Source organism: Pseudorca crassidens, chromosome 5 (assembly GCF_039906515.1).
Source record: "Pseudorca crassidens isolate mPseCra1 chromosome 5, mPseCra1.hap1, whole genome shotgun sequence".
Lineage (NCBI taxonomy): Eukaryota > Metazoa > Chordata > Mammalia > Artiodactyla > Delphinidae > Pseudorca > Pseudorca crassidens.
In genome coordinates, this window is record NC_090300.1 from 70,474,771 (window position 1) to 70,497,019 (window position 22,249).

The window sequence follows — 22,249 nt, forward strand, 5'->3', positions numbered from 1 at the left end:
GGAGAATGTAGAACGCTTGTACACAATTGGTGGGAATGGAAAAAAAAAAAAATTCTAGCTTTAGTGTTGTCTGCCTTATGATGAAAATTTTTGGAGTATAAACAGCTGCCTCATTAATTTAAAGACATCTTTCTGTTCATCAACACTAACACCAATTTTATTGGCTGTGCCTGCCTTTCCTGTTTTTGAATCTCTGAACAGGATCCATAAGCAAAGAGTATATAGTTCTTAAAGTTGTCTGGAATTGGAGTGCAGCTATCAAGGCCATTCAGAGCTCTTCTCACAAAGAGCTTGTGCCCTTGAGAATGGCACCTCTACTTTAGATTTGGTTTCCTCCATTCTCTACAAGGAGATTGAACAAGGTACTCCTTAAATATTCTCTCCAGTTTGGTCTTTGTAGACTTCAAATGACTGATCTCTGGATTAAACATCTCCTGGAGACCGTAGTGGAACTTGAAAACCTGGCTTCGTCTGTCACAGAAAACTTGACTTTTTCCAGGGACAGTGACCAATCCTCCTTAATCCTTTGCCCCCATTATCAGCACTGATTTTTTCTTTTCCTAGTGTAAGAGAATAGGCTATTCCAGATTCTTCCTTTATGACTTATGGTAAAATTTCAGGAAACTATGTTTTCTTAGTTTCTAAGACCGTATGTATAACTTTTACTTCTAAACTTTTACTTTGAAAGAACATTGGTAAAGTTGAAAGCAGGGAGCATAATTAAGATGATAAGGAGCCAGTGTGTGATGTCTGAAATTGTGTGATTAGGAGTGTGTTCCTTGAATGAACTTGATACGAGTTAGCAATATAGAGCAAGGAGTGTCCATTTATGGAATAGAGTTTGCCTTGTGTCTAAGTTGTCTCTCCCCCAACCAGACCTCCACTGGGAAACTTGCTATTCCCTTCTGAGCACTCCACTGTAAAACAGATATTGTCAACCAGAGAAAACCAGCCGGGATGGAGAGAGGGCTTGATACCACGTCTTATGAGAAACTGTTGAAAGAAGTTGTAATATAATAGGGGCCATACAGTGTTACCAAGTATTTTTAATCCCTGTTCTTCACTTTTTGAGTCAGACTTAAATAGCAGTGCTCTTCTTGGTAAGTTTCTATATATGCCTAGCCTTATGAAATAAGTAATTATAGGCAGAATTTTAGTGTCCATGTAACCAATATTCTAACATTCGAGATTTAGGTTGTTTTCCGATTTTCACTATTAAAGTCTTTGGGCATATAATTCCATACTCCCTCCACCCCCATCTCTTTACACGCATCATCCCACCCAGTATTTCAGATTGACTCGCGTTTGTGGAATTATTAAATCTAGTGGTATGATGCATTTTTAAAACTCTGGATTTACTTTACCAAATTTTTATCATAAGGTTACCAAATTATACTTCCATTAGTAATGCATGATAGTGCCTGTTTAACCATATGCTGGTAATTTTTTTAAAAATACTCTAATTCTATGAGAAACTATTTTTTTTCCTTTTATTGAATTATTAATATGGCAACTTTTTCACATATTTGTAAACCAGTTATACTTTTGGTACATATAGTCAGCCACGATGCTAAATTGTCTTTATATACTACCTCTTCTGCTGCTTTAAATTAACTTCTAAAAAGGTTATTATTACTATTTCTCTCATTTTTCAGATGGGGAAACTGAGAAACAGAACACTAAGTAACATGCCCAAAGTAATGAAGCTAATTAGTGGCATGTTTGTGGTTCTAAATTCTCTAGTCTCTAGTCTGATACTCTGCTATCTCTCACATGTATATCCTTTTCATTGAACTTTTAAAAATCATTTGTATATTGTGTTAGCGTCTTTAGACAATTTGTGCTTTGTATATAAGTGTATGTATGCATTACCTTTTTGGGTGTTTATTTTCAATTGTGTTCCAATTTGGAAGCGTGTACAAGTTGGTTTCAATTATTTTTTTAATATTCAGCTTTTAAACCAAACTGGAACTAAGTTTGGTTTAAGGTGAGGATCTAAATTAATTTTTTAAGTGACATATGTATATGTCTTCGTGTTTCCATTTAATGAATAACCTTACCTTTACTCATTAATTTTGCTATCTCTTTTACTGTATATGTGTTTAGCGTGTAGGCACGCATATTTTGTGCCATTAATGTCTGTCTATTCTGTGTAAACATTTCCTCCTCATCAGTTTCATTTTAGATTTTCTTAGCCACCTTTGCGTGTCTTTACAAAGAAAGTGAACTTGCAGAGATCCAGTCCTGCCCCACTTAATTTCATTAAATGTTCTCCTCTGTGTCAGAAGACATGAGCAGTGTGCTAGCTTGTCATGGCTGGGATAGTACCTGAGTAGGAACTTTACCGGCCGTGCAGCCCTCTTGCTCATCCCCCTTTTGGTGAGGTGGAGAGTAGACTTCAGCCAGCTTGTGTTCATTGCCTGCTCTATTCTAGGCTTTCCTGAGACACTTTTGCATCCTTTCTGCAATTTGATCATCATTAACATCCTTACACTGATGATGAGGAGGTGTTTACACAAGATTAGACAGACAGTAATGGAACAAAATATGCAAGCCTGTACACTAAACACATATGTAGAAAAAGAGATAGCAAAGTTAATGAGTAAAGGTAAGATTATTCATTAAATGGAAGCACGAGAACTGTCTGTGGACCGATTTGTCCCAGTTTTACAGCAAGCCCATGACAGAGCCAGCACTGGCTCCGGGGCTGCTTTGTCCTTTTTTTTTTTTTTTTTGCGGTACGCGGGCCTCTCACTGCTGTGGCCTCTCGCGTTGCGGAGCACAGGCTCCGGACGCGCAGGCTCAGCGGCCATGGCTCACGGGCCCAGCCGCTCCGCGGCATGTGGGATCTTCCCGGACCGGGGCACGAACCCGTGTCCTCTGCATCGGCAGGCGGACTCTCAACCACTGCGCCACCAGGGAAGCCCTGCTTTGTCCTTTTTATACCAGTGCATACTAAGAAAACTCTTCCCGTTTACAGTCTTTCATTTGTAAGCGTGCTTGAAACAGTGTTGGATTTGTGGAGTTTTGAGAGAAAGCGAGACATAATTCTTCTTCCCACAGGTATGGCTCCATTTAAATAAATAGAAATGCAGGTGTGTGTTTATGTTTCCAGCTCGTAATCTAAGATCTTTATACGGTTTAAGTTATTTGCTATTGAAATCTTGGATTTCTTTTATAGAAGACATTTTTGGGGGGCGGTAGGGAGTAAAATTCTAAGTAAAATATGACAAAATCTGTGAGGTCCAATGTGGAAGGTACAAATGTGAATCTGAATTTAAATTAATTAAACTTAAATAGAATTTAAAAATTTAGTCTCTCAGTCACTAGCCACATGTCAAGTGCTGAAGGGAGCCACATTTGGTGAGTATTGGCACAATATAGAACATTTCCAAAATTGCAGAAATTTCTGTTGTAGAGCATTGGTATACGTGATTCTACAGACAGAAGATTTAAGAAAAAGGAAGAAGTATTGAGGTGTACCTTATGGGGTTCTGTGAGTTTTAGTCAAAGAACTCTTTCTTTAATGATTGATGAAACAGTGAGATGCCATGATTTCATGGACAATCATCAACAGAACAACAAGATACAAAAATCATTTACTACAAGGGTAGATCAATACTTACTATACTCATTTTATAACTGAGGGGATTAAGAGAATCTCCACAGCCCAACACCGTAAATACTAGAGAAACAAAGGCTGCAGGTGTTTGAATAAAGTGTTGAGGTCTTTCTGTATCTAGAAATATGTGGTCTTTTTACATTTATACCTCTGACAGTTTGGGATGAACAGTCATTCTGAGTCCTTTAAATGTTAAGGAAGCTTAAAATGAGACTCTTTGAATTCAACACACTGGTCTAATTTTAGACCCAATTCGAGGCTGAAAAAGCCCTACTATTGAAAACAAACCAACAATATCAAACTAGAACCCTCGTGGATGCCATGAACTTTAATCCATGATCTTTTATTCACAGGCAAATATGGAATTAGAATATGTGATGTGATATGTTCTGGGAATTTATTTATTATTTTATTTATTATTTTAAGAATTTATTTATTTATTATTTCTGATTGAAATTTAAATAAAAATAAAACCAAGAGTATATCCCCCCCTTTAGTGACAGATAGAAATGAAACCTAGTAGAATTCCATTTCTAGAGCACTCTGCTTTCAGTTTCATCCACCAGCACTCAGGATCTGGTGTTTGGTTTGTGACTAAGATGAGCTGGTGGGGGTCCGCATGAGAAATGCCACAGTGAATGAGTTGGAACCCTTTGGCATTGTGTCCAAGAAAGCTCGCATGTCCTAGTTAAAGCTGTGTGAAGTGAACTGTACTTTCCTAATGTGGTGGCCCCAAAGACTGGGTTTAATCCTCTGGTGTGAAGGCTTTCGCAAGTCTTTTCAAGAGCCTAAGTACCATAAAATACTCTCACAAAAGCCTTCATTCCAAAGAATGTGTGTGTCTGCTCATGTCAAGAGCTCTTAGTGAAGAACAATGTGCCTAAAGCCGTAATCTAATAAACAAACAGATAATCTAGTTCAGTTTTGTCTAAGTAATATAATGTCTCTATCAAACTATTTCCTGCACCTTGAGCTCTATTCACAAGGAAAGGGTTCTGCGTGGGAATGTGTGTATGTTTTCTCTAAACAGGAGGGCATTGAGTTCCTGTGACTGGATGTCTTGTCTTTCTCTTCTGGGTAGCTCTGGTTGTTTATGGTGGGAATTTTCCGTCTCGGTAATTTGGTATTTTACTTGGTTTTATTGTAAAAGGTGGAAATGTGTACACCTTAATTTAAGAAATATTGTTGCATCACCTCCATCTCGGTTAACAAGGGCCAGGTCAGAAAGTTCTCCCATGTTTTGAAGCCTCTCTACCAGATTTTTATATACTTATTAAGTCAAAGGGAAATAAACTGTTTCCAAGGAGCAGGTTAATGGATTTCCGAGGGGTCACATTTGCAAGAATTGACAGCCTAGGTACTCCCCTTCGCACTGCTTGGGTGAGCACTCATTTGTCCTTTGGAAAATTATGGCCTTATAGTGAGTAAGATATAACTTTTTGGGAAATTCTGAATACAAAGAGCTTCATTTTCAGTGAGGCAGCGAGACACAGGAGTCAGGGTCAGACCATAGGTATTGCCTACATTACAAGTTGCTTTTTGCGGGATCTTGCTTCAAGGATTATTTGATGTCATATGCTTGGTAAGCACCTACTTGTAGTTGGGATAACTGGCCTATCATGGCATCAGAGGGCATTTTCTGACTATATCCATTAAAAAGAAACTTCAGTGTCTTATTGCCATTAATTGACTCTTATACTTTAAGTCATGAAATCACAAACTACCAGTATCGAGAGGGCCTTTAAAGGCCATTTTACTAGGTCTGTTGGGTTTATAAAGCTCAGATCTTTATAATGTACTCAGCAAGTAGTTTTCTTGCCTCTACTTGAACACTTCCAGTCACTTGTCACTCACACATTCTCAAACCAGGTAATTTCTCTTCAGTCTTCATTGTTATGCCTTAGGATTTGTAAATGCAGTTACACTCCATTGATAGACATTTGTTAATGTTTCTGTGAAATTCTTAACATCTTTTGTAAGCAAACTTAATTTTTCTTTCTACAGCTTAATAACAGTAATGGCACATATTTTTATGTCCTTTAGTCTCAGTTATAGTTTTGTCTAAAGAGCTAACTATACTTGAAATAAAATGTATAGCGCTCTCATTTTGCTAAATCATAACATTTATTTTTCTCAAAGTAATAGATTTTATCACCCCCCCCCACCCCCCGGCTTTTTAAGGCATTGCCATGTAGAGCATCGTAGAAACATTGCCCTAACATTTTTCATTCTGTTTATGTGGTTCAGAGAGATGAAATAAATTTCTCTAGGCTTTAGCTGGGGTCTGTGTGGGCAGGTTCCTGGTCTATCTAAGTTTCCTTATCCACAGAATTGACCTAAGAAAAGCAATCCCACAGGGAGAGTATGAAATTCTAACTCAAACTTACTTCTTTAAAGTCCTCAACCTAATAGCTAATAGGGTTTCTTTTCTTAAATGTGGTATCAAGATGATGGTTGCCAAAAGAAAAGAACTATGTGTGTGGAACAACTTTAAATAATACATTTAAATTTAAAATATGGTGAAATAGGGTGACATTTTCAGAAAATTGTGGGAAACTCCAGAAAACTTGTACCATGAAAGAGCTTTGACTCTTGCCTACACGGTGCTCCCATGCAGACGAACTGTCCTTTGGGGTTTATAGCACTGTGTGCACACTTCTCTTCTTTATGACACCTGTGGTTAGCACAATAATGGCCCCAAAGGTGTCCATGTCCTAATCTCCAGAGTGTGTGAATATGTCGTTACATGGCAAAGGGGATAAAGGTCGCAGATGGAATTAAGAGTCCATGAGGGTCTGTAGAAATGAATGATGGAGATGGAAGAGGTCTTTGGAGTGATGTGATTTGAGAAAGATCTCAATAGCCTTTGCTGACTTTGAACATGGAGGAAGGGGGCCACAATCCACAGAATGATGGTGGCCTCTAGAAGCTGGAAAAGCAAGGAAATGGATTCCCTAGAGACTCCAGCAAGGAATGCAACCCTGCTGACACCTTGATTTTAGCCCAGTGAGACTCATGACAGCCTTCTTATTTACAGAAGTGTATGATAATACATTTGTGTTGTGTTTAAACAATTGTTTGTGGTAAGTTTTTGCAGCAGCAGTAGAAAACTGTTACGATATTATGTTGATATTACCTGTTTATGTCTCTTCTCTGGGCAATGAATTTCTCAAAGGCAACAATGTTGTCATTAAAAAAAAACTTAGCACTATTCTACCTTAAAGGAGTAAAATTTTCTGACAAACACCGGAGAGATCTAGTATTTACCGAGTGTGTATGTACCTTATACCCAGCATTGCCCTAATCATTGTGCTTTGCAAATTTTGCTTACTCCCTAGGAACATTGTTTAACCTTACCGAATCTTAATCTTCTCATCTATAAAATGAGTTCAAGGGCTGGATCTGGGTTGCCAAATTTTTCTGGAAGTCAAGATGGAAAATATTTTAGGTTTTGCTGGCTGTAAGGTCTTTGTCTCAACTACTCAGTTCTGCCAGCAGAACACAAAAGCAGCCATAGACGAAAAATGAGTTCATGACTGTAGCTGTGTTCCAATAAAACTTTATTTACAAAACAGGAGACAGTCTGGATTTGGCCATTGTTTGGTGACTCGTAGATTAGCAGAACCTCCTTATTCCATTCTAATTCCTTTCTAACCTGATGATTTTGTGAGTTTATAAAGTTGTACCATTAGTGCCAGTTAAGCCATGCAAGTGCCAGTAGGACTTGAAGAGGTAACTCAGGTAATGGGATGGGTCTGTTTATAAAAAGAAGCATGGTATTGCCAGCTTGAGTGTCAGGAAGGGAACTGCCACCAAGTCCTTGGCAAACGAACCTGGGACAAACACTCTTGAGGATGAGACATAAGGGGAACCTTGAATGCCAAGGCTGAGCTCATTGAACTTGAAACTCAAAAGAAGTGGAACTACTGTTGGAGAAATAAAAGAGAGCCATAAATCCATTGCCCTCCAGAATGAAAGACCTTCTGAGACAGCTGGCCAAATGAAGCAGGAGGAGGGGACGAGGTCCGCATTTAGCTAAATTATGTCTTTGGGCAGCCAGGCCAGGTCTGTTAAACTAACAAAGTGCCTGAACTTCTGCCCAGAACACGTCACCAAACTTTGCACTGGGGACCGTCTCCTATCATATGACTTCCTAATCTGAGGAAGTGAAGAAAGCAGAGTGAATGAAATACGAAGAATGAGGTATTTCTTGGAGTGCCTCCCTAGAGACAAAATCTGACCTTTCAGGAGATTACTGTTTGAATTCTCTATTCTAATTCGAAAAGACGTAAGTTTATGGATCTAATAGATTTTGCAGCACCTAATAGGTTTTGAAGGCCTTTTGACGTTTTCTCGTGATGCAGGACTTGCCCATTGTAGGCGTGAGGGCGTGGGTTTATAGGTCAGCGTGGGCCAAGAAGAGCCCATTCAGACCTCAGCGAAAGGCACTGGGGTTTGGGGATGTTCTTGTTTGTTTGACTGCCTGGTTGTGGTGGTGGTGGTTGTTTTGCCTTGGCCTTTTCGGCAGGTTTTCAGGACAAAACTGACCTCTTTGATTGATTCATCACAATAGCTTGTTTGCAGTGTCTTACAAATTGTTCAAGAACAGTTTGTCCATAATAAAAGTGACCTAGTAATACTCCCAGACCCAAGGAAATGTTGGGTTAATCAGTCACAGAAGCACTTGATGTGCCAAGTTAGTGCCACCTCAGGGCTCTTTATGTGGTTCCTTTCCAAGTTTTCTAAACATTCCGGGGAGAGCACAGTATTTGTTTATTTGGCTGCTAGGACTTCTTTCTGCTATTGTTTTAGTTACACTCCTCTGCCTCTCTGTCTCTCTCTGTCTCTCTCTCTCTCCTCCCCTCCCCTGCACCACTCTCACTCTCTCTCCCTCATACATACATACTTATTTTGAGATTGATAACCACTCAGATTCTTCCTTTAAAGGGTAACTTAATTTGGCTGGGATTCAACTTGTAGTTGTCAAGAATTTGTGTATATACCCACTCAGCAAATATTTTCTTAACTCTTGTCCATCTCAAATCTCTGAGGCATGGGAAGAGGTGCTTTTGGGCTAGAGTGATGAATCGTACGTGATGTGTGCCCTCAAGGAACACAAGGTGCAGGTAAAAGGGTCCTGTATTCTCAACAAGATCATCATGAACATGCTCTCCAAGGGCTCTGGAGGGTGAGAGTTGGGAAGGTGCTTTTGTCGGGAGGCAGCCAAGAAAGGCTGTGTCGGGTTGGCAGGTGACCTGGGCTCCAAGAAGAGCTTGGGTTTCAAAATGAAAAATGGTGGAGAGGGAGGTCTTCTTGCAGACAAAGGCATGAACAAATTATTAGAGTCAAGGAACATAGTCGGATATATGACTGCGTATGTGGCTGAACAAAAGTCAGCGTTCTGAAGTGCTGAACTTGGCAGAGCTGGTGTTGGCAGCAGTGATCTCAAAGAATGCATACTCACCGGAGCACTCTAGGAGGGTATACAGTGGAGTGAACTTGTCACATTGCTCTCCATTTTCTCCTAAGAGACCCATCCCGTTTAAGGATTCTGCCTGTGCCAGATGAGGTCCTGTCAGATTTTGAGAAACCTGGACCAGGGGTCTTACCAAGCCTCTAGTATTCCCAAGCCATCCTTCTCTAAAACTCCAGCTCAGTTGCCATTGACTCAATTGGCCATGTACGTGAGGATTCATTTCTAGGCTCTCTATTCTATTTCGTTGGTCATTATGTCTTTCCTCATGCCAGCACCATACTGTTTTGATTGCTGTAACTTTGTGGTGAGTTTTGAAACCAGGAAGGGAGAATTCTCCAACTTTGTCCTTTCCCCCGCCCCCCAAGATTGTTTTGGTTATTTGGGGGCCAATGGAAGTTTTCAAGCTGGCAACAGTGTATAAGATTAGTTGGAAAGGACTAGGCTGGGAAGAATGAAAACTATTTAGGCTGTTTCATAAGTCTAGATATGAGGTAACTAGTCATTAAGTATTTTGGTGGCAGTCGAGTTGGAGAGCAGTAAATGGATTTGGAATATTTGGAATAATTTAATATGGCTTGCTATATTGAGTGTGAATGAACAAGACAAAAAAGAGAGAAGGGGTTTTCTCCCAACCTTTGTGATTGGAAGAATTGTACTGAACTACATAGAAAAATAAAGGACACAAGAGGAGCTGAGCAAGTCTGTGGGTTAGGGGATCTGAATTCAGTTTTGAACACTGAGCTAGAGGTTCAGATGGGGATGCCCAGCCATCAGTTACAGATGCCGACGTGGAATAAATGAGTGTCATGGTTATTCTGGGTCTTATGTTGCTTATAAATGGTGTAGAATTTTTTTTTTTTAATGTAATGCATTTACGGTTACCATGGTGGCAAGAGCCAAATGAAGGGACGTGGTTGGCAAGAGCAGCAAAGATGGAGATCTGGTGAAAGGTAATTTCATGAAGCTTCTGTGCATTGCCTTAGCTCAGAGGAAAGAGGACGCTAGATGCTGTTGACATGTGTTTTATTTTGAAGTGACTGTTACTACCAGCGTCTCTAATCCTTAGCCTTGATCTCTTGGAGCCTCATGTTCCTGTTCTCCAGCTGAGAGAGACTAATTCACCATCTTGTGTTGTAAACACTCACTCATTTTAACTGATTACACCTCCAATGATTCTCAAATCACTAAAATTACTAATTGCTATTCCTTACACATCAAAGAATGAATCCTGAATAATTAACCCCAAATAAAATTAAATGAATTGGCCCTTTTAATTAGAGTCCCTGCTGCTGTTTGTTCTCAGCTTCCTTTTCTTACTGTTAAGAGACTTTTAGAATGATTAAAACTGTTTAAGACTTAAACAGCCAGTGACCTTTTAATACATTATAAACCCATGAAAGCAATATTTCAGCTAGCAGGTGGCGAAGTAAATTTTTAGAGCAAGTACCTGTCAGCTCCAGTATTCTTTTGGGGAAAAAAAAAAAAAAAACAACATGCCAAAAAACAACCACCTTGAGATGAAATGAGTGTCTCTGTTTGATTATTTTTAAAGCATTTATGCATTTGCTAAGCCTCAGTCTCGATGAAATGGCAGGGTTGAAGGAGAGTGAGTAACGTTGGCATCATTTTATATAAATAGTAACAAGAATTTCTCAGTGAGAAGGATTTGAAGTCATTTGTGCATAAAAGATGAAGACTGGAGAAATCACACAAAGGCCCTGGTCTCAGACAGCCCTTCTTATCCTCAGGGAGTCTCCTGAGGCAGGGAAATGGGCTCACACAGTCGGGCCAAGGAAGCGTGATGGGATTTCATCGCTCCCGATCGTCACGCTAGGATTCCCAGCCTCTCCATGCTGCATTTAGCCTGGGTGTTATTGAAGATATTTCACGTGTTTCTGATCATCTAATCCAAGTCTCCTAAATAGTAAGAACCTCTCCTCTTCTTCGTAGTCTTCTGAAGTTGTAGGGGCCGAGCAGGTTTCCTCCGTATGCTTAAGCAGCTTCAGTTTCTCACACTAATTTTGCCACCTATCGTGGTAAATGTGTCCTCAGCCGGAAGTTAGGGGATACAGGGTCACAGTGGGTTTCTTGGTCTGGTTCTACACTATATGTGTTTCTCTTTACCACACTGGTTGAAATTTCTCCATGTGTAAAATAAAAGTTATTGGACTAGATAAATGACTTTTTTCCTTAAAGTTTAAAAAATAAAATTTTACTTTTCACTTTGAAATAATCTCAGGCTTCACACAAACGTTGAAAAATAGTATAAAGGATTCTCACTTAGCCTTTATCCAGTTTCCCCAAATATTGATATCTTACATAATCATAGTACAGTTACCAAAATTAGGCAATTAACACACTGACCACAATACTTCTTGCTAACGTATAGACTTTATTCAGATTTAATCAATTGTTCTATTAAGATTCTTTTTCTGGTCTAGGACCCTGCCCAGAATCACAAGTTGCATTTAGTTGCCTTGTCTTCTTAGTTTTCTTTAAGCTAGGATAGCTTCTCAGTCTTAGTTTGTCTTTTATGAAGGTCAGTGACTCTTAACCAGGGCTACATGTCAGAATCATGTGGGGAGCTTGTCAAGATACTTGTGTCTGGGTCCCAACCCCAAAGTTTCTGATCTAAGAATCGTAGAGTGGGGGATTCGCTGTATGCAGTAAAAGAAAGTGCTTCCTGAGATGCCGATGCATACCTTCCTTTAAAAGTCAGAGCTGTTTCAACACCTCAAGCACTACTATTTTGTGTTTCTATTCACATGACATCTCTCCTTCCACTTCCTTCATTTCCCTGTTCCTCTTCCATTCCCAAGTCTCCTTTATGGACAGAAACCTGACCCTCCAACATTCCTGGAGGATTTGAAGGAGTTTCTAGATACATTGTGGGATAAGATGCTGTTAAGACCTATCTACAGACCTTTTATTGCAGAAGAAAGATCAAGTACAGTATACATGGTTGCAGTGTTTCTTGAGATGAGGGTGTCCCCATAGCCAGGTGGTGACTTAGGGATGAAGACTCAGGGCCTGTATCCTGAAGACATGCTCCAAGTAAGTTAATGTGTAAAAACAATGACAACAATAGCAATGATAGCAACAACGGCAAAACTAGGTGGCTACTTTAAGACCGATGTTATTAACTGTCCAGCTATGAGCATGATGCAGAACCTATGACACCCCCGCCCCCAGTACTGTAGTGTATTGACCTTATGTCAGTAATTGAAAAGGGGCAAAATGGTCCATGGTAGAAATACATATGTTCATTTTTTCAGAGTTCAATTCAGTTTAATATAATATAGATTTATAATAATAATCATTTATAATAGTAATATTATTACTATTCATCAAGCATCTCCTGTGTGCTCTATGTGCCCTCTAAAACAGAGAGCCTGCTCTCAAGGTGCTTACAGTCTATAGGAGAAACCAGTAGATCTGCAATTAAACTAACAGAGAGCAGAATATGTGCTCCAATAGAGCTAAATCAGGAAGGAGCAATATGTTGTCACTGGAAGTGACGATGGGTCACTCTATCCAGATATAGCAGTGGTGAAACAAGTTTAAATGAGCTATTTAAAGTGTTTTTATTCTGAAACTATCATCCCTCCAGCTCCATCACCATCTTTGGAAGGAAGGTAAGCTTCTGGCCTCAGTGGCCGCCACAGGGTGACGTCCCATCTCCAAGAAAAAAGAGTATTTTTGGAATAGTCTCTCAGCACATTGATATTTGTTTGCCAGCTTCTTTTTTCAGTGTTAAGATTTTTTGTTTCTCTAGACTGTTGCCTCATTCTGTGTCCACGGCATGAATTTTTAATTTTTAAACTGAGAGAATTTCACTTTTTGGTGTGGGGCTAAAGGTATCTCAGTAGTTGGTAGGAGATTGACGCTTAGGCTTGAATCATCGCCCTGTTTATTTTGAATGCCCATCTTCGGAAGCCAAATTACATGGTGTGTGGTTTGTTGTTTCGGTGGAAATTACTGTCTTTTTGTAAGACAATTGACACTTGGTGGATTCAAAAATGCTATTTGGTTTTAGTCCATTTGCAGAACCAGACTGTCCTCCTAATTTCATATTATTTGAAAATCATTCAGTGTTTCTTAACTAAGAAAGTGAATTTGTTTTTCAACAAATGGAAACCACTGTGTGATAGAGAAACACAGTATACTTAGGTATGATGCCCTAAGATGTTTCACCTTCACACAGACTATTTATTTGTGGTCAAACATGAGGACTACTGAACTCAGTGACGACCCAGGGATTCCGTATTAGCTAGATGTAGAGTGAAACTGTCCATCTGAAAATCAGGGAGACTTCATCTACTTTAGGATAATCATTCTTCCTGCTTTTAATTTGAGAATCTGAAAGAGCATTTCAAGCTAAGTTATTTAGAAGGATGACGGAGACATTACATTTTGGCTTGGGTAAATATAGTGATGCATTAAAATTAAACACTGGCTTAAGTAGATTCTGCAATTCATTTCAAAGTATCTTCCTTTTGATTTTTTAAAAATGCATGCCTATAATTCACATTTATTGTATAACAATTAAACCAAAAGGAGAAGGCATGAGCTGTAGACAACCATCCCGTGAGCTATAGACAACATTATTAACGTATACAAAATGTTTATACAGAAATAGTGCCAATATTCAGTAGCCCATTTTTTTTCTCACAAGGTAATACATCAGAAACAGTTTTTCATGTACTTGTCCCAGATACTCCATGACTCACACCTTCACTAGATGTAAGTCTTTGTTCAGATATCACCTCCATGAGGCATTTGCCAACCTTTTTCTTTAAAACTGCAACGTTCCACCATCACCCTAGCAGTCCTTTCCCCCTTCCCTGCCCTATATATCTGTATAGTACTTATCAAGATTTGATATCACGTATGTTTTATGTAATTTATTTTTTAAGTGTTCTTCTTCTCCTGATAGAGTATAAATTACACGAGTGCAGCTCTTTGTGTTTGTTTTATTTATTTGTTTGTTCGATGTTTCCTTCTGGTGTCTAAAATAATCCCTGGCACATAGAAGGCGTCCAATCAAAGACTAAATAGATGTCAGATCTAGATCAACATCATCATTTTGATGGCAACACAATTTTCTAGTGTGTGACTGACTTCAATTGATTTCTTTTACCCCAATTTTATCGATGAATAGTCTGATCATTTCCATTGTATTTCACTGTGATTAAGATTCTTTAACATGCTTCCCTGTATAGTCTTTAGTCACTGCTTTAGTAGGATAATTTATTATAAGTGGTATCGCTGCATCAAAGTGTATAAACATTTTTAAGGCTTTTGATACCTGTTGCCAAATTTTCTTGAGAAAGTTTTATCTTTAACACTCCTATTTATATATAAGTAGCATACAAAAGTGCTGAATTTCTTATATCATCTTATACCATTATTGTGTTCCATCACTCTTTAATTTTGACCTTTCGTTTAAATAACATGACTTAGAAAATTAAGTACTATCAGAATCAAAAATCTGTTTTTTAGTTAAGCAGCAGAAAATAAAAATGGAAGAAAAGTAGAAAGGTTTCTCTTCTAATATATAATTATATATAATAAAAGCATGAACTCCAAAAATGTCTCGTGTGAGAACTAGAGAACTGAAGCTACTTGGTTGAGGTCACATATCTTCTCATTTACAGATGACGATGTGTCATTTAAGGGGGGCAGTATTGTTGCTATTTTGATGACAGTGAGGACAGGGAACCAGGGATGGCCAACCTTTCCCTGATAATTATCACTTCTGCCCGTGAGTTCTCAAAGGGGTTGCACACTGAAAGAACAGGAAAAAAATGGAAATTCAGGAGCTGCCTTATTAGTAGCTCCATGAGTGCTTAATCCAAGAAAGAGGTCTGTGTGGTCACTCTGAGATGGTGCCTAGGCTTTGGGTCTGGGAATAAGCAGGCTTTTTATCCTATCTCTAATAGGAGCCACACGTTGAGTAAATCAGCGCAACCCCTTTCCTATTTTTAGTTACAACCAATCGGTAGTAACTAGATTGGGAGAAGACTGGGAGGTGATGCATTAAATGGGACTTATCCTCAATGGTTCCTTGATCTCTGCCATATCCCAGTATTTCCTGGTGGCTTTTAAAAACTTATGACACATTCCTAGGTACTGAAAATTCTCTTTCGAATTGTGTGTATGTGTTATTTTAAAATAAGTGGGTAGAACAATGACCGGTTAGAAACTTGTATAACGAAAAGTGAGTTTCTCTTCCACTCTTGTTCCCCAGTTGCAAAATTGATCTTCTTAGAGGCAACTTGCCTTTAACAATTTCTTGGGAATCTACTTAAAAGATACTCCCTGATATTACGGGCATATATGTATATACGTTATTACACAAATAACATTTACTTAATGTCATAAACCTTAATGTCATAAAACCTTGATTTTACCCAGTGTGCTTCCTGATGGAGTTTTCTTGGTAGCACATCTGTCTTAATGCAAACTGAAGATGGATTTGAGGGTAAAACTGTAAACAAAGTCTTCAGTTGCTTGGTTGCATAATAAATTGCCTCTCGTTTATGAGGAGAATGCTGCAGCTGTGATATAACTCAACCACCTTACAGAGATTTTTCACTCCTGTTCTGTTTATCTTCTCACTTGTTCTCTTTTCTCAACCTTGCTCGGAGAGCTTCATCATCTCAGATTTGGTCTTCTCTACTGAGTGGGCAGATTCAGACTCAGCTGCTCTTTTGTGCAAAAGTGAAAAGAAAAAATGTCATCTATCATGTACACGTTGTACAAGTCACTTACATACAGTTTAGCTTAGCAGTGTTCAAACTGTGGATTGAGACCTATTTATGGGTCACAGTCACTTTAGTGGGTCACACACAACACCTTTAAAGTAACTAAATAACAGGGAAAGTGTCAGTGTAGATTACATGCAATAAGTATGGTTTCATGAAACCCTTGTTTCAGATATACATGTACTTACACATGTCCAGATAGGAGTTTTGCATCATCATATAAAAGGTTATTTCTTTACTCTGGGTTATAGTAAAAAAAAAATGTCCAGAGTCTCAGTTTTAACTGGGTTGATCTGCAGAGTGACACTGTGAAGTGGCTATTGTTATACTCATTTAATAGGTGAGGAGAACTGAACCTGAGATGGTAGCACTGCCTTTTCCAAAGTAAAGGGTAGAGCTAGGCTTCGTGTTTTAAGTTTTTGGGCTTGAACTTCTGTACTATTTTCTTTGGAACATATTTCCTTTCTCTATTAATTACTATTAATGGAAAAGAGTAACTGTCTTTACTTCAAGCTTATGATTTGGTCACCATAATTATTTTTATTTCGTGTGTGTGTGTGTGTGTGTGTATGTGTTCCAACCCAATCTCTTGTGTACTCATAATTTAAATTCTTAATTTGGGGAGCTGCAAAGTAATTTTATTTATAATTACCTTAAAGTTTAGATTTTCCTTAAACAACCAGAATTTCTCCATTTAAGAAAGTTAGAGAGCCAACACCTGCCAACTGCAAGAGCCCTTCACGTGCGGGCCACAGATCTACATCAGCATCACCTGGGAGCATGTGAGAAATGCAAAATCTCAGGCCTCAGCCCCGACCTGGCGAATCAGAGCCTGCATTCTAGCTAGATCCTTTTGGTGATTTGAACATGGATGTTTGAAAAGCACCTAAGACACCAGGTCATTTAATAAAAAAAAAGCAACTGAGTGATTAAATGGCTTTTTATTCAATTAGTTTTTCAACCTATGTTTCCTGAGGGATGACAGGACCCAAACGTCATGCCAAGTGGTGGGGATATAAAGATAAATTATGAGTGGGCTCTGTTTGTTAGGAGTTTCAGTTCTCGCTAGGAGAGAATAAATGCAATCAAGTATTATAGATGCTGGGATAGAACCTGTATGAGGCACAAAAGGGGCTGTTATCTAAACCTGCATGTGTGTGTGTATGTAGGTTTACATGGATATTTGAATCAAGAAGAAGGAGAATGATGCTTGCTTTTTTTTTTTTTTAACCATAGTATATGAATCCAGACTTTATTGATGATCTGAGTTTGATTACTCCCTTCCTTGTATTTTTGCACTACAACCATACATAACCAGTAACTTACCATCTTCTTTGTTGGTAAATTCTTGTTATTTTCTCCCTCTCATGGGGGACTTCATATCATGAAGGGCTAAGCAAACTGTTTTCAGGTAGCTGCCTTTTATATATGCCTGAGCCATGTTATTGGGGTAACTACAGTGGGTGATAACTCAGTCACAATCAAGTAGCCACATCTGCTTCTCAGTGCCACTGCCTTTTTACCCCTAGACTAGAAAGGGTAGCTTGAGAAAATATAAATGGCTGGGCTTCTGGGAGTTTTTCCTCACTCTCTTCAAGTTAATGGTCTGCATAACGGGCTATTTGCTGATGTCAACTGGAATAAAGTAGTGTTTGGCAATCGGGGATATACGACTTTATTTGCCGAACTCACCGTTTCACTGCCTTACGGTGCTACATCTGGCACAAAGCAAAAACCTTTTGAATATTAGCTCAGTGAGGTGGGATGGTTTAGAGCAAATCAAGCAAGATCTCTTCTTGCTTCTCTCCAAGGCATTGTGAGCATCATTGCCAGCTCTGTATTTCACTGGCAGTGTAACTTTGGAGTAAATCATTTTAGCTGGTCATTGAGGAATAAATGTATTTTGCGTGTTGGGTAGGCTTTGTATAGCGAGGAAAAGGGTAAGGAGGAAACCAGGTTTATAGACATGTGTCTGTGACTACTCTACTCCTAATAAAACCAAATATTTCTCTCTTAGCTTTTATGTATCACTGCATTCCCCAGTTGCCTGATGTGTGTGTGCCATTTTTGGCTTGCCTGTTTGATTTATTCAGTGCCCCTGTAATTCACAGGGTCTGGGAGTTCACTTGGATTTCCCCAGCAAGCCCAGAGGGCAGGGCATGCACTAATGTGAAGGTCTACATTAGCATTGCTGGTTGTAAGATACTACAGCTGATTCCGTCCAGGTGCTCTTTCCTCTAGGAGGGTTGCCCTGCAAGCATCTCAGCCAGGTGCTCTTTCATCATTTGAAGAAATCTACTGAAAAGAAAAGGATCTTCCCCCGCAACATTTATATACACACATTTTGTTCTTTCCTTCTTGTCATCTTCCTTAAACATGGAAATTGTACCTTCTCTCTTAAGCTGAACTTACTGTTACTTAGAGGCATTTCCCTCTGTTGACCTGCCTGTGAAAATGGTGAGCCTTAAGTCAGAATTCTCATAATAGTTCTTAGTCTGATTTAAAACTCTTTACGAAGAGTTTTTCGTTGCAACTGACTTAACTAGTCATGCTTCCCTTCAAAGGACCGATTTTCTATCCCTTTATCATGTGTGTGTGTCTGTTTTCTACGTTCACCCAGTCCTCCACACCCTTTTAAAATATGAGCTCCGCTCTAAACAATGTAGCAAGAGGCCTATGATGGGGCTTCCCTGGTGGCGCAGTGGTTGAGAGTCCGCCTGCCGATGCAGGGGACACGGGTTCGTGCCCCAGTCTGGGAAGATCCCACATGCCGCGGAGCAGCTGGGCCCGTGAGCCATGGCCACTGGGCCTGCACGTCCGGAGCCTGTGCTCCGCAAGGGGAGAGGCCACAACAGTGAGAGGCCCGCGTACCGCAAAAGAAAAAAGCCTATGATGATTGAGCTTGAAAGATGGAAAACCTTGGTCTAACTTAGTAACTGATTAAAATAAGCAGATACTTATTATGAGGTTATCACTATGACTTTAATAAATCTGCGTAATCTTGCCTAGAACACATGGTCTAGATTTATGTTGTTTTTAAGATATTTCTTTTAAAAAAATACGTTGTATTTTCTTTCTCGGTTCCTTTTCACCCTCCCAGGACTCTCATCAACCTGCACCTCACTATATTTAATTTCTATGACAGAAGTATAGGGTCAAGAAGGATATAGTTGGAAGGGACCTCAGAGACAGGCAGGTGTACTTTTTATTCTAAGACAAGTTTGCTCTGAGAATTTGGGCAGTTCCTGTGTCTTCTGTGGGCCTCTGTTTCTACCTTCATAATCTGATCCTCAAGATTTTGGTCAGTTCTGATACTGTTTAATGCTCTGACAATTCCTATGACATAAAGCATCTGGTAAAGTATAAGAAGTTGCTGAGAAATCCTCTTTTAAATTGAATATGAAGAAGACATAGGTCCAGATAGAACATTTGGACCTGAAAATTAAGCTGTGAAGTAGAATTTGATCATCAAGTCTCCATCAACCTAGACTTCTTTGCAGATCACCTAAAACTTCATTGTGGGCTTTTGTCTCATACATTATGACTTCTAAAGGTAGAAAAGATCTTGGTGACGATCCTTTTTGCTTGATAGGTATTTCATTTTTTTATTTGAAGGCCAGTGAATTTCTCAGTCCCGGCTGCACATTAGCATTATCTGGGTTTTACAGGAATACGGGCATCTCATCCCTTCTCCCCATCCCTGAGAATTCTGAATGCATTGGTATGAGATAGAGTTTGGGCATCGGCATTTTTAGATAAGATTCCTTGGTGATTCTAGTATCTAGCCAATGTTTAGAACTCTGAGGTGGAGTTCATAAAGATTTATGAGACTTATAATTTTAATAAGGATATAGACAACATATATCTTCAGATGTGCACACCCAGAAGGATGAGAGAAGTAGAGATATTTCTATATGACATGCCATTGAACCTTTCCAATTCTATGGGGTCCAAAGTAGGAATACTATGACACTTTGCTTAATGCAATGGTTCTCAAAGTGTGGTCCCAGGCTCAGTAGCACCAGCATCACCTGGGGATTTATTAGGAATGCAAATTATCAGACCCTGACCCAGACCTACTGAATCAGAGCTTCTGGGGGTGGGACCCAGCAATCTGTGTTTTAACCAGACTGTCCAGCGATCTTAGTGAGCTCTAAAGTTTCAGAACCATCAGCGTACAGAGTTGTTGTGGGCGTAAGAGGTAGCCTAGGAAAATCTTAGCACTGTGCCCGGTGCATGGTGAGAGTCCAAAAAACAGAGTACTCTAAAGATAGTGTGTTTGACTTCTTGGTAGCCTGAATATGGCTGGGAGCTAGACTTGACAGCTGTTAGCTACTCTTCCAACTCTAAGACTGTTACTTTTTAAAAATTTATTTTATTGAAGTATAGTTGACTTACAATGTGTTAATTTTTGCTGTATAGCACAGTAATTCAGTTATACATGTATGTGCATTCTTTTTCATATTCTTTTCCACTATGGTTTATCATAGGATATTTGAATATAGTTCCCTGTGCTATATACAGTAGGACCTTGCTGTTTATCCATTCTATATGTAATAGTTTGCATCTGCTAATCCTCAACTCCCAATCCATCCCTACCCCACCTCCCCCTCCCTCTTGGCAACCACAAACCTGTTCTCTGTGTAAGACTGTTATCTATAAGGCAAATGGAGCTCAATTGAACGATCTCAAAGGTGTATCAGAACAATCAGTCCAAGTCACCATCCTTCCACTGTGAGATTTAGACTCTTTCTTTTCTGAAGACCTAAGCTGTGATGCTTTGGTGCTATCCAACAGTGACTCATGGAGTGGTAGAGACTATACCACTAAGTGTTGAACAGCTGAAATGCGAGGAAAAACTATTTATCCATAGAGGAGGACAGTTCCCCAACACGTCTAAAACATTATTGCTAAAAGGAAAAGCGCACATAGAGAAATTTTTTTCAGAAAATGAAGGTTTCCTTTTCTTAATAGAATTTCTTACAAAGAATATTTTAAAAGATTCCATACCAAGAACCCATAGCGATGTTAGGTTTCCTAGTATCCTAAAGCCTGGATAGTGTATAGATTTCCAAATTGGATGTTTCCTATTCCAGTTTCTCCTAATCTTGTCCTGCACACACTTTTAGATTAGTCTTTAGTAAATCATATTCTTAGAAGTGTTTCCTTCTCAGAAATCCTTAGTGGATCCTCACTGCATGCACAATAAAATCCAAACTCTATGCTAGATGTGGAACACACTTAAAAGCTTATTTTTATACGGCTTTAATTTTTATAACCTTCTAGTGTTATTTTACATTCTTGTGTTTATGCTATATTGTAACTTGCTTTTTATTCTCTAGACCCTGATTTTTTTTTTTTTTTTTTACCATTATGCCTCTGTTTTCCTTTATTTCTGTCTAGCATGAACTTACTATCTACATCATAATGTTCAGGGGCAATTTAAATTCTCCAGTAAAGCTTCCTTGTTACTCCAAATGAATGTAAGCTTTCCTTTATCTTAACTTCCAAAAGAGTTTGTAGAGCTTAATAAATTGCACCTTGTGTTACCTTACCTGTTTATACATTTTTTTCCATCTCTACTTGACTGAAAATTCATTGAGGACAAGCAACAAGTCTAATACACCTCAGTAATCCAGCGCTCCAAGCACCTTCCCTGTTCTGGCTAAATGTACTTGACACGCTTCTACACCGGCTTTATGTCACTTCTAAGTATCCTGTCTGGTCCTCATTCTCCTGAAAGTTAAGGATGCTAATTAACTGAGGAGAACTTAGGGAATAATTGCTGTGCAGGACAAAAAATTATGTGTCAAAGCCAATTACAACGCAGTGAAATGCCAGCTAATGCAAATCTCCTTGACTTATGATGGGGTTACATCGTGAAAAGCCCACTGTAACTTGAAAATATTAAGTGGAAAATGCATTTAATACACCTAATCTACCAAACATCATAGCTTAGCCTTGCCTACCTTAAACATGCCCAGAACACTTACATTTAGCCTACAGTTGGGCAAAATCATGTAACACAAAGCCTATTTTATAATAAAAACTTGAGTATATTATGTCATTTATTGGACACTGTACTGAAAGTGAAAAACAGAATGGTTGTGAGGGCACAGAATGGTTGTAAGCGTATGGGTTGTTCACCCTGGCGATCTCCTGGCTGACTGGGAGCTGAGACTGCCTGCCGAAGCCCAGCATCACAACAGCATTGCACCCCACATGGTTACCCCAGGAATAGATCAAAATTCAAAGTACGTTTTTTGTTGAATGCCTCTTGCTTTTGCACATAGGTGGAACCATCATAAGTTGGGGACTGTCTGTGTTTGTAAGAGTGCTATAGTATTGCATCCGTGTTAATTTCATGTGTGTGTTTCCTTTCGG

General features: G+C 39.1%; 1 protein-coding gene across 12 annotated transcripts in view; it reads left to right on the forward strand.

The window, feature by feature from the left end:
• LPP (LIM domain containing preferred translocation partner in lipoma) overlaps nt 1–22,249 on the forward strand; it is a 701,187-nt gene that overhangs the window by 283,688 nt on the left and 395,250 nt on the right. The gene's annotated exons all lie outside the window — the stretch shown is intronic.